The sequence below is a fragment of the Mirounga leonina genome, unplaced genomic scaffold, assembly GCF_011800145.1.
Source record: "Mirounga leonina isolate KUSES-001 unplaced genomic scaffold, KU_Mleo_1.0 Mir_168, whole genome shotgun sequence".
NCBI lineage: Eukaryota > Metazoa > Chordata > Mammalia > Carnivora > Phocidae > Mirounga > Mirounga leonina.
In genome coordinates, this window is record NW_023270426.1 from 33306396 (window position 1) to 33319732 (window position 13337).

A 13337-nucleotide genomic window follows, 5' to 3' on the forward strand; every position below is an offset into this window, starting at 1 on the left:
TGCTACTAGGAACGGGTCACATGGCTTGTGAGGTCTAAGTGACCACACACTGGTGGGTAGTTTAAGATATCTCCATGTCTCAGTCTTCTTAATTGAGGTAGATGAAGGTCCCGAACCTCCTTTTCAGGGAAACAAAGCTCTTAAGAATCACAGTGAGCAAACATAGCAGAAAGTTTTTTGTGACTCAAAATCCAGTTCATCTCCAGCCATTCAGGCTTTTTTGTCTCGTAAAAATGCTGTAAGTCACATCAGAACAATGACTAAACCAGTGCGAACAAAAGCCAAGTTGTCTGCCCCGCCTTTGGGTAGTAATCAGCATCTGCTTCTGGGGAGCACATGTTCCTGGGAGTGTCATATTTCCTTCCACATGTAGCAGGCTTCAAACTGCTGTGGCTCTGCAGGCTTCCCAGTGCTCTCCCCACTGAGTCTTTCCGTTTGGTAGCTGAGTATTGCCAGCTCTGTGCTTACTGTTCTACACTGGGGTTGTGCGAAAAATAAGGGAAACATGAGGCAGCTAATGACTACATCATGGATGAGCCACAACCATTTGACTTCACATGTGATTCTTTAGTGTCTCAGAGGGAGAGTATGGTCTCAATTAGCTTAGGAATGAGGTAGGAGGGATGGAAGAAAGAGACAGCTTTTCCTTGATCTATGGCTTCTGGGTGGGATTCAAATCCACATCTCTCTCTAGATCAGCACACGAAGTCAAAACTCCCTACATGAGTCATCTATGGGCTGCTTATTTTGTTTCCCAGAGCTTAACTGCAAGGCTGCATTTCCTCCCCCACCCTCCTTTCCTCCCTCTCTTACCATATCAACAGTTAGAAAACTGCTTGGTCCCATAGTGCTTATGGAGGGAAGGAACGAAGTAAGGAAGGAGGGGATAGTCTACATCAAGAAAGGTATATTGTGAGCAAAAGAAGAAGATGAGAAGAGTAAAGATTATCTGCATATTCTGTTCCACTTTGTGTTTTCTTTCTTTGCCCCTAAGATGATCCTCACCCCAAGTAGAAAACAGCCAGTTGGGCTCTGTCTTTTCCCTGTCTCAACTTCTAACCTGGCAAAGAGGGAAACATTAGTTTGCTGGTGCAGCCCCTGAGGTTAGGTGAAGATGCCATGGAAAGCAGAAAGACTCCAGCATTCGTCTTTGGCCCTCGTCTTGACAAAGAACTACCCCTTTCATGTGAATGCTGTTGGGTCATTATGAGTTTTGTTAGGGTATGGCTCTTCCCCTAAATGACCACTGGTCTGACCAAAACTAGCTTTTATGAGCAAACGTGAAGGGTAATGAGTTAATGAGAGCAGCATACTTGGTTAAGCAAGTTTTATTTGGTTTTCAGGAATCTGTTTTATAGATGCAAAGGCATTCACTTAAAAACCGTGTGGTTCTGATTAGCTGGCTTTTGGTTAACCCAAACATGCACTTAAGCAAATGTGATCCAGTTTGCCCTTCAGCCCTGAGGCCAATTTCCCTAAGCTCTGGTGTGAGCAATGTTATCTCCACACACTCAGAGGGATTTTTTTTTTTTTTTTTTTTTTTGAGAGGGAAGGAAAGAGGGAGAGAGGGAGAGAGAGAATCTTAAGCAGGCTCCATGCCCAGCACAGAGTCGATGCAGGGCTCCATCTCACAATCCTGAGATCATGACCTGAGCTGAAATCAAGAGTCGGACACTTAACCTACTGAGCCACCGAGGTGCCCCCCGAGGGCTTTTATAATGTGGAGTGAATTTATTTAAAAACAGGTCACCAAAGATGAATCTCCCAGTAACATGGTAGCTAAAGGAGAATCTATATGTTGACCAAGAATTAAACACATTAATATTTTCTTAAATCTGCAATTTATGCATGTGAACAAAGCCATGTGATTTTATTAAATTGATAGGACAAAACATGTCTAAAAGCGATTAAGAAAAAATACTGTATGTTTGTTTTTTTCTGGTGTAATAACTAAAGTGCCTGGAATATCATAAAACTGGCTTTGTGGTAGCTGTGCTTATGGTGGCAAATTTGTCCTCTTTGGGGATGTTAATACCCTTCTCAGATTCTACATTATTTGCCTTCTGATGAGCGTTCTTCCTTGTCATATTCAGTTGTGGGGAAGGGAAGTGGTCTCCCAACCAAGGCCCCCGAGTAGTTCAGAATATGTGCTGTGGCCACAGAGGGACAATTGTGTGGACACGAAGGTGGAGAGCTGAGAGAAGGCATTGTGGTTTATGACAGTGAAGTTCAGAAGAGTGAGATCTCAGGAGAAGGGCGGGGGATAGGTGATGTGGACCAAGGACTTAAGTATGTATGTGGGCTCTATCCCCTGTTTTTGATTTTGTTTTTAATTTCTAGGATTTTTAACCTGGGAATACAGTTAAGTGCCCAGAAACAGGTTAATCACTGTGTCACTTGGGCAAGCACAGTGCTATAAGCCTTGGGACTAGATCATCCTGGATTCAGTTTTTGGTTTTGCCACTTACTTCGTGGCTTTGGAGAAGTGACTTTGCCTCTGAGTTTTAGTTTCTTCATCTGTAAGATGGGTGGAATAATAAAACTGCAGACTGGTTGGTGTAAAGATGAACGGTACTCTCTACAAAGCGCCTGGTGCATATCAGGTACTTCATAAATGGCGGCTGTCATTATCTAACGGGCAACTTGGTATTGTGCGTGTTTTATGGAGGCACTAACTGAGGAACAAAAGGTAGATGGCCTGTGGTAAGCCAGCAGCAGTGCTGAGGATCCCTTAAACATCCTGGGTAGCAGTGGGCTGTGTTTAAGAGAATAAAAGAGAATGTGTTGGATTAAAGAGAATGAAAGCTTTAGCATGAAGCACTATTTCAGGACTGCTTATGCCTTCCAGCTGAGACACAGTACTGTCCACAGTGTAGCGCGTGGGATCCAAGAGGCGGCTCTGCCAGCTATTTCTGAGGCAAAAATACCCAAGTGCACGTGAATTACCATGTTTTTTTCTTTTTAAATTATGTATATTTGGGTCTTGTGGAGGGCATCTTTAATACTGCTGATTTAGAATTTAAGAGAGAAGCCATTATTCCTTTGTCTCCCAAGTGCCTTACTCACATGGTTTTTCCTCCTTTCTCTTTCCCACTCCCTTTGTAATTCTCCTGGGTTCCTGGTGTACAAAACAGGGGTTTTCCTTTTTATTATATTGAGCGTGCTTGCCGGGTACACACAAATCTTAATCGAGTTACCTCATCCAGGCCAGTGTAGCTCCTCTCAGAAAGCTCTTGAATCCCATTTGCCATTTAAAAAGAAAAGGTTTAAAGCTGTGTGAGATGGTATGACTTCAATGTTTGTGAAGTCTGCCTTGGCTGAATATCTAATACCATGAACTAAGGGGAATAAAAAAACTCATTGTACCCAGAACAACACTGGCTCTGAGATGTGTTGGGCAGAACATGACCACGTAGCCAGCAAATGCGTCAACGAGGGGCGGACCCCAGTATACAGGGAGGCAGTTTGCTCCTTGGGAGGCCTCAGTGGCTCTCAGGTGGGAATAATTCTGGGGGAAGGGAGCTGGTGTCGCAGAGTGCTGGGAGGGTCACTGCTGTGGTGGGAAGAATGACCTAAGGGTTAGAGTTTGAAACTTGAAAGTAGAATTTAGCACTCTCATGAGCTTAGGGTGATGGATAAGTGTTTTATCCATCCATCCATCCATCCATCCATCCATCCATCCATCCATCCAAATACTGTTTTTGGAGAAAGATGAAATACTTCGTCACATTTGTAATGCATTGTCCTATATAAAAAGGAGGGTGTTTTGTGAGTCTCTGGAGTTGGAGTCACAGACCACTCTGGAGTGCAGGGGTTGGACTTCATCAAATGCTGTTTTAGGAAGAGATGGAGAACAGAGAAATTAGGTTTGGTGTAAGCTACAAGGCATCCTCAGGACACCATCTGAGTTTCTTAAAGGCTGTGTGGATGATGAGAGCTAATATTACTTGTGATTTGGAAAATCATCCAATCATTCTTAAAGGCTGTGTGGATGATGAAAACTAATCTTACCTGTAATTTGGAAAATCTCCCATCATTCCATTGCTTTGGGGATCTACACAGCCATTCACAGATGGTTCTCTCTGAATTGATGACACAGAAAACAAATACCTTGGAAAAGCACACCTCGCATGAACACCTACATGTTTAAATGGACATACGACCTACCCATGATGAAGCTGAGACAAAGAAAGGCTCATCTCTGAGTCCATTGCATTAAGCCCTCAGTTTCAAATCACAGGCTCTGCTTCCTAATCTACCACGATTCTTCGACAGTCAGTCTTGGTCCAGCTTCATTAATGAATAGCTGTGGGATAAAAGCCCAGTTTTGATCATGTCACTGCTCCAGAATGGTCAATATCTTCCTAATTTTTTCAAAATAAAGTTCTAATGTCTTTGTGTGGTATTTGAGATCTTCCTCTTCATGCACCTTATACTCCAGGTAAATGGAACTAATTGCATTGACCCCTTCTGTGCTATAATATCCTTTCTCTGCTTCTACTCATTCTGGTTTTGTTCTGGAATGTTCTCCTCCACATCTCTCTAGAGTCAAGTTCTTCCGTTTTTCAAGGCCTGTTTCACTGGTTGTCTCCTTAGGGAAACTTTTTCTGACCTCTCTGCTGGAAATGATTTCTTCACATAGAATTGGTTTCTACCTCTCTTATAATAGTGCTTCCCATGCTTTTCTAATAGTGGACTCACCTGCAGGTACTTGTTAAAAATAAAAAAACCCTGGGCCCCGCCCAGACCAAGAATGAAAGTTTCCAAGGGAGGAACCTAGGAAGGAGTACTTTTTTTGAGGGGAGTTGGAAAGCAGTACTTTTAACAAACACTCCAGGTGATTCCTATCATCAGAGAAAGGAACCATCTTAGGACATTTGCTGTGCAAACTGTGGACCATCATCATCATCTGGGTGCTTGTTAGAGATGCAGAATCTCCAAATTAAAATTACATTTTAATTACATCTCCAGGCAGTTCCTATGCATGTTGAAGTTTGAGAAGCACTATCCTTCCCTACTTTTTACTTGCCACTTTTATAGTTAATTATGCAACCAAAACCTTTTTATTATCTCATTAATTATGCAAAGGACTGTTATTTCTATTTTTTAAGATTGATGAGACTTGAGTTAAATTGAATCACGTAGACTTGTAAATATTAGATGGCTTTTTGCCCTACCTACCTACAAAAAAAGGCATTTTCATATGCTTCAACTTAATAGTGAGTGCTGGTAGACTGGGTTTAGAACTGGGGTAGTTTGAATCTGGAGCCCTCTCTTGAGCTTTACACTGTTATTATGACTATAATATTTGCCAATTAACTGCTGATTTTTTAAAAAGAAAAAAACCCTCAACTTAAAATACATTGTTGAGTTCCAAGGTTAGTATGCGATAGGGTTTTGAAAATGGAAGTCTGCTTATATAAGCAGTATGGATGTGAGATGGATATGAGGGGGTGGGGGAATGAGAGAGTAAAGGAAGCAACTGAAATTATGTACTTTCACCTCCCCTCAGTACATATGGAGTTGGAGACTACAGGTATTAATGCTAATTTTCTTCCAGACATATGAAACTGAGATATCCTTTGTTCTCACTTGTAATTTTCTGCTTGGTTCCAAATCTCAAGAACTGCAATTTTAGACTATGTCTGGAATATAAAGTTGCTCTATTAATTTTCAGGCAGAGTAAGTTTACAGTAATAGGCTTGTACGGTTTTGTGTGTTCAAGGGCCAAAGTTTGTAAAATCTGTGGGAAATTAGAAGAGGAAGGAAAGATTTCTTGCCAAACTCTTTGATACGTTTGATGTTTTCAAGTGACTAAATTCACGATGAAGACACAGCAAAGAATAGGCTTCCAGCAAGAGGCCGACGTGTAGTTACATCCCTCTCCCCGAAACAGGATATAAAAATGTTTCCTATTTGAGGGTTATAATCAACTAATTTTTAGTGTGTGTGGTTCACAGAAGATTGAAACGTCTTAAAAGAAGTACTTGTTTCTTTGTGGTTTTTGCTGACAACGCTTATCATGCTACAGTTCTTAGTCTTAACAAAAGGGCTTTATATGGAAAAACGCTTGCTGTATGTTAACATGATAAATGAGTCAAAGTGGTGACGGCTGGGGCATAAGAGAAGAAATAAGGTATGCTCTAAAGACGGTTAGGATTACTGGATTGGGACCTGGCAGGAGTAACTGGAGATAAAAACTCCATGACTTGTAGCCAGAAAGGAGTCTGTGAGAATCCCGCTGAGGAAGTGGGGCAAGTTGCTTTAATACAGTCAGGTTATGAGGTGCATGTGCCTGAGTCATGCAGTGGCCCTTGGTCTTGAGTGGCTAGCTAAAAATGTACCTGTGGAGAAACAGTATTCTGAGTCCATGTTTATTTCTTTTTCTTTTTATGTGGTTGATCTCTCTGCTTCTAAACCCATGAAGAGTGGCCTTGAATCGGATCAGATTGCTGTAGGACAGTGTTATTTGGGAGCTATGACCTAAGCACTTGCAACTTTGATCTGGTAAAAAGTGCTTTTGTGTTTTTGTTTTATTTTTATATAACCAAGAAAAGAAATGTGTTCCTTATGTTTGGTGAGTGGGCCTTTGTATATCAATATATCTCACATATAACCATATAAATAGGGACATTCTTCTGGCCCTCAAGCTGTGTGTCTGGTCTCATTCTTATATATGATTTAAAGTATGTTGTTCTTGAACACTCTGCCTTTCTTTTAATATTCTAAAATAAATTCTCCTTTGGGAAGTCTAGTAGAAGGAATGAATAAAACTAAAGTATGAGTAAGAAGGACGAAAATACATTATTTAAGAACTTAATACATTAATGTATTCACATTTGGGCTTGGGGCGGGGGAAAGAATATAGGGCAGAGTAGTTCTAGTTCTGCATTAATAATGTGCTATTGAGGTGCCTGGGTGGCTCAGATGGTTAAGCGTCTGCCTTCGGCTCAGGTCATGATCCCAGGGTCCTGGGATCGAGTCCCGCATTGGGCTCCCTGCTCCTTGGGAGCCTGCTTCTCCCTCTGCCTCTCTCTCTCTGTCTCTCATGAATAAATAAATAAAATCTTAAAAAAAAAAAAAGGGGTGCAGCTCATGTGTTCTTACAGTTAAAAAAAAAAAAGAATTGGCAACGTATAATTTCATTACAAAAAAAAAATATAATGTGCTATTGGGTGTTTTTCTTTGTCCAAATTGTATTATATATATATATTTTTTTTTACTCCTGGCTGAGTCCTGAAAATATCTTACCTTTGTTGTGACTTCACAGGACTTGATTAATAGGAATATACAACTAGACATCACTAATTCACCATGACTCTTAATTTATTACTACCAATAATAGAATAATGTAATAATAAAAACAATAATAATAGAATCCTCAATCTGTCTTAGTATCCTCAGGTTTAATAAGAAAAATATGTCAACATCACTCTTGCTATTCCCATTGAAAAGAACATTAAAAGTAGAGAAAATAGTCCATTGGGTCAAATGAGTTTTGTTATTTGTTGGCATTGGCACAAGAGAAACCTGTGAATACTCTTTTAAGAGTAAAAGTTGAGACACATTTACTAGAATTAAAACCATGAATGCCAAAAGGCTTTCCTTGGAGAACAGGTGTTATGGGTTGAATCTCATCTCCCCCCAGATCATATGTTTAAAGTTCTAACTCCCAGTTCTTTACATAGGTAAAGATCTTTACAAAGGTAATTAAGTTAAAATGGGGTCATTAGGGTGGGCCTTAACCCAATATACCTATTTTTCTAATAAAAAGGAGAAATTTGGAGATAGGCACGGACACAGAGAGAACATTAAGTGAAGATAAAGTCAGACCTTCAAAAGTCAAAGACACCAAAGTTTGCCAGAAAAACACCAGAAGACAGGAGAGAGGCATGGGACAGATTGTCCTTCACAGCCCTCAGAAGAAACTAACACCCTCAACACCTTGATTTTGAACTTTGAGCCTCTAGAACTGTGAGACAATAAATTTCTGTTGTTTAAGCCACCCAGTTTGTGGTGCTTTTTTCTGGCAGCCTTAGCAAATTAATATAGCAGGGTAGGAATTAAGCCTTGAGATTCTATTTACAGGGGTCAGTGCTATGACTCCAAAGAACTCTAAGACCTTGGCAAATAAAGCTCAAGAACTAATCGTGTATTGAACTATCCCAAATGACAGCCTCATTTAGCAATGTCTTAAATAAAACCTTGCCTAATTACCTTAGCTGCAGCAATAAAGCTGAGTGAAATTGACATGAATGATCTTTTCAGTTCACAAACCGAAAACTGAGTTCTGATTTGCTAATGAGAGTTAGGCTGATTGAACAAAGAATTCTTCACTGAACATAGTTGCTCTCATTTTTCTAGGTCCCTAGATCATAGATAGAGGCTGGCTGATTCACACCTGAATTATACCAACTTGCATAGACGAATGAAATCACAGCTCAACCACTAATGTGAAGAGTTATTCAATTCATTATGCTGACAGAAGCAGGGCATGAGGGAAGGGAAAAGACTGTCAGTCCCCTAGAAAGCCATCAGTGTTACTCTGCTGTAATCTAAAAGATGTGGGAGAGGATTTTAAATGTATGAGTCATCTCAACCGCTGGTGAGCAAAAGCAACACTGGTATAGGAAATAAATATAAGCAGACATTAGGAACATGTTTGGTTCCCGAAAGGATCCGGCCAGGAAAGCATAACACAAATCAGATACTTTAATAGAGGGAATTTAATATGCTAAATTCATCACGAAGGTGTTAGAAGAGCTACACAGGCAGGCAGAGGAAGGTGAGGCCACCCACAAATTGGCCTGCAGGGACAAAGGGAGGCAGGGTGTGACCCTGGGTAATATGAGAGGAACTGGGACAGCTGGAGACATTGCCTGGAGTAGGAAGAGGGACAGGTAATACCCTGGTTTCTCTCTTCTTTCCAACCTCCAGTCTTGTCCCAGTACCTCCCATTGCTGAGCAGAGCTGTAATCCTCCAGGAGGCCTGGGAAACCTGGTTGGCTGGTGTTAGCTTCTTGATTGAGTGGGCAAGGAAAGGAGTATCAATTTTGCTTTGCTGCTGTAGCCAGTTAGCACAAATTTAGTGGCTTAAAACAATACAGATTTATTCAGTTATAGTTCTGGAGTCAGATATCTAAAAATCAAGGTATCAGCAGAGCCGTGTTTCTTCTGAAGGCTTCTAGGGAAAATCGGTTTCCTTTTCCAGCTTCTAGAGTTTGCCTGTGTTTCTTGGTTCTTGGACCCTTCCTCCATCTTCCAAGTGCATCATTCTAACCCCCGTTTTCATTGTCATCTCTCTCTTTTTTTGTGACTTCGATCCTCTTGCCAATATAATCTTGTGATTATATTGGGGCCACTCAATCTGGGAGAATCTCCCCGTTTCAAGATTCTTAACCAAGTTTCTGAAGTCCCTTTTGCCATGTAAGGCAGTGTATTCATAAGTGCCAGGGATTAGGATGTGGACATTTTTGGGGACCATTATTCTGCCTATCATAGGAGGAAAGGTAATAGACCTTGGGTTAAAGAGTAAGTAACTGACACAAAGGCCCTTTGTTAGTGCTTACCAGGCCTTTTCTATCATCTCCAGATGCTTTTTTTGCACTTAGTACCATAGTATTTTAACTGGCACAATTCTTATATAATATTCTTTAGATCATTGTTTCAAGGCAAAGCAAGTTTGCTCATGTATAAGGTACTGACTAAAGGCTTCATGGGATGTTATCTTAGCGGACCTTGTTGGAAACATTTCTTTAATATAATTATTTTTGAACCAGGCAAAAATTGTATCTGCTGAAATAGAAACAGCGGGTGAAGAAGAAAGTAATAGGGTTTACTTCAGTCCAGGAGCCTCTGGACATTTGACTAGCCAGACCCCTAAATGAGGAGAGCCCTGTATATAAGCTGAGTGGTTGTCAAAAGAAAGAGTCTGGCCTCTTAGCATGCTTGTTATTTTTGTTTTATTTTGTTTTGTGTCTTCTGTGGGAAGCAGATCAGCAGGAGCCTTCTGGTCTTTGGTCTTTAAACTCTTCCCTTGGGATGACTAGAGCAAGCATGCCCCATCCAGCTGCTCCACTCAGCCCAAGCTGGCCACACACAGAGATGAGCTCTTTCTAGAGAAGGTGAAGACCCAGTTAGACAATGGATCTACTCTAGGCAATTGGAAAATGTGGAAATATTTTTTAGGGAAAACAAACCCAAAACTCTAATAATATGAAGCTTATAAATAATTGCTTTTTTACTTTTCTCTTCAAACCTCTGAGAGTTTTCTCAGTATTCTCTCTCCTTTTCCACTAAAGAAGTCCAGTAGAAAATTCTGATTTGTGAAGGGCATTGCCTTCCATATGAGGTTTCCCAAGAAAAGGCCCGCAGGATAAAGGTGGTAGACTGCAGTATGTTTTCCAAAGCAACCTTATCCCTATTAATTCTATCTGAAAATTTGGGAAGAATAATAACTGTGAGACAAGCTCAGACACAAGTAGGCCCTACACCAGGGTGGGGTTTTTTTGTTTGTTTGTTTCTTGTTTTTTTCATTGAGACTAGTCTATTCAGTCTTCGTCTTTGCAGTTGTGGTGGTCTAACCTATGCAAGAGTGTATTATTTTGTGTCTGTGCATGGGCCATAAACAGAGATCCAGATTCTCTAAAGAGGACCCTGCATTTCAGGAACATGATGAGCACTCAGCGGTCAACTCTCTGATGAGTCTCTGTAATCATTATCTGCTTCATACACTGTGAGGCATGGCAGAGGGAAAGGTGCAGGTCACACAGGCATTTACAGTCTATCCTGATTTTTGGAAATGGGAGTTTCAGAAGGAAAGAGAGGGCTGGGATGAAAGGGCTTGCCACTCATGCGATAACTGACTCTGACTGGTACTTCTATTAGGTCACAACCCCCAGCTTGTCCATTGGGCTATGGCAGCCTCTTTTTGGTCTAACTTAGGATTGTGAAGATCCACAAGGAGCTTGCATCCCAGTTTGCTAACTAAGGAAGGGGCCCCTTTCAAGGTATACAGGGTCATAGTAGGAAATGAGATTTTAAAAAAGTTAATCCTGGTTCAGTTCCACCGCCCCCCCCCCATTCCTAGTAGAGTGTCAAAAGTCTGCTGAGGGAAGGGACATTGTTTTCAAAGGTGTGGTGTGTGTGTGTGTGCGTGAGAGAGAGAGAGAGAGAGAGAGAACACAGAGACAGTGGGAGTCTGTGTGTTTGGCTAGCTGAGGTGGGGGACAGTAGGACAGGGAAAAGAAAAGTCTGACAATAACAAGTAGAATCTAGAAACAACACTTTTCTACTGAAAATTTCAAGGGTCAAATGCCCTTGTAATGTCCTCCTTTTTGGCTATCAAATGACATAAGTGAACAACTAAGGAGCTATATATATGGGTTTGGTTTAATGTTCTTAAGTGATTTGGGGCTAAACTGATATCATTTGGCAATAGAGATATATTTATGACTAAGACATTTGGGATTGCTTCGACATTTTTGTAGGCTTTAGGAGGCTTATTGTGCCTGCTATACCAATGGACCTTAATCTTAAATGAAAGATCCGTTCAAGTTTGTGTATAAGAATTAGTGTTTTTTGTTTTTGAGTAGTCTGAAAATATGTCGGTTTTAGCTGCTTGGAGTCAACTGTGTTGCCATGACAACTAGATTGTAGTGCATAGCACCTGATTTCCCCAGTGTGTGGTATGGGGTTGTGGGGGTGGGTGTGTGTAGAAAAAGGTTATAAAGGAGTATGGAATTAAATTATGGTCTCTGTATCCCTTGGTCTTCTGCTGAAGTTATAGAAAAAGGATTTGAGCAAGAATCTCATTTTCTCCAAAAATAAATCTTTCTGATACTTTTGGCTCTTGAAATTCTATACACTGAGCTCAGGGTCTGTGTTTCCCCAGCCCTGCTTACTTATCTCTGACATGCAGAATGTGCTATAGTATTCTCAATACTGAATGGGAACTCAGAGAGAGGCTAATGGCAAGATAATAATAGTAAAGTAATACAGTTTCTTTGTTGGTTCAAGTAAAAGAGTTTATGTATAAATGCTTAGTAAACTAAAATGAATCCTTATTTTTAGCTTAAATTCAAATATTTGTTATGTTTGAAGAATGCCTCTTGAAATGAGGTAGTGATTTTAAAATTGGGAGATTGAAACCAGTGTATTGACTTAAAACTTAATTGTGGTAAAATTACTTGTTCTTTCTGAAATTTAGCTATTTCCTGAGGGAATATTTCTTCTTCTAAAGTCCTTTCACAACAAAGAGCTTGCAATTGGGGCACATCTTCTTATCCCTGGTTGCTGTTCTCAAAAAAAGTCCTCTTCCCTAAAAATCCTAGTTATTTTGAAGGGCTTCAACTTTAAACCATACCCCATGCTACTTTTCCTTGTAAGCAGAAGTTCCCTCGCCACCTGTGACTCTTCCTCCTTCACTGAACACTTGCTCTCTTCCTCTTCATACTTAAGTCATAATTCCTGGTTCTCATCATCCACTTAGTACCTGGACCTTCTCATTTTTAATGATTATTTTCTCCATTCCTATGGTCATCTTTTAGATCTTGTCATATACAACAACTACCAACTTTGAAATCTCATTGTTAAGTGATTACAACCTCCTGTCTTTCCAACTCACTACTGTGCTAGCTTGATGGCAACAATATTTTGTCCCCTTCAATCTTTTGGGGCCTTTTGTCTTCTAACCTGCCAATTTTTCTCTGTTTTACCACCTGCTTCCCATCTGTTTTCACTGTTCTTCTGACTCAGGCTAGATGCTGGGGTTCCTCACCATGATCATCCAGTTGTAAACACTCCCAAACTCTTTTCTGACTCCTGCTCTTTACCTGGAAAAAACCCTTCCATCCCCATTTAAAACCAAATTTCCAGCTTCTTTACATCTAAGCAGCTAAATATAGTTAGAGTAAAACACAGTCTTGCTAACTAGTCTCATTTTATATTTAAAATCAGAAATTTCATGCATGCTGTCATTATTGCTCAATAATTCTAATATGTATCCCCAATAAATTTGCCTTTCCATTTTTCTGATGAGTATTTCACACCTTCTTCTCTCTCTTTCTTTAAAAGATTTATTTATTGGGGGAGGAGCAAGATGGCGGAAGAGTAGGAGACCTAAATTTCATCTGGTCCCAGGAATTCAGCTAGATAGGGATCAAACTATTCTGAATACCTACAAACTCAATAGGAGATTGAAGAAAAGAATAGCAGCAACTCTCTGAACAGAAAAGTGACCATTTTCTGGAAGAGTCATATTCTATTCCTTCATAGTAGTTAACCTTATTTTTGGTATATATATAAGTTGTTCTCTCTTTAAAATTTTGGGATACAGT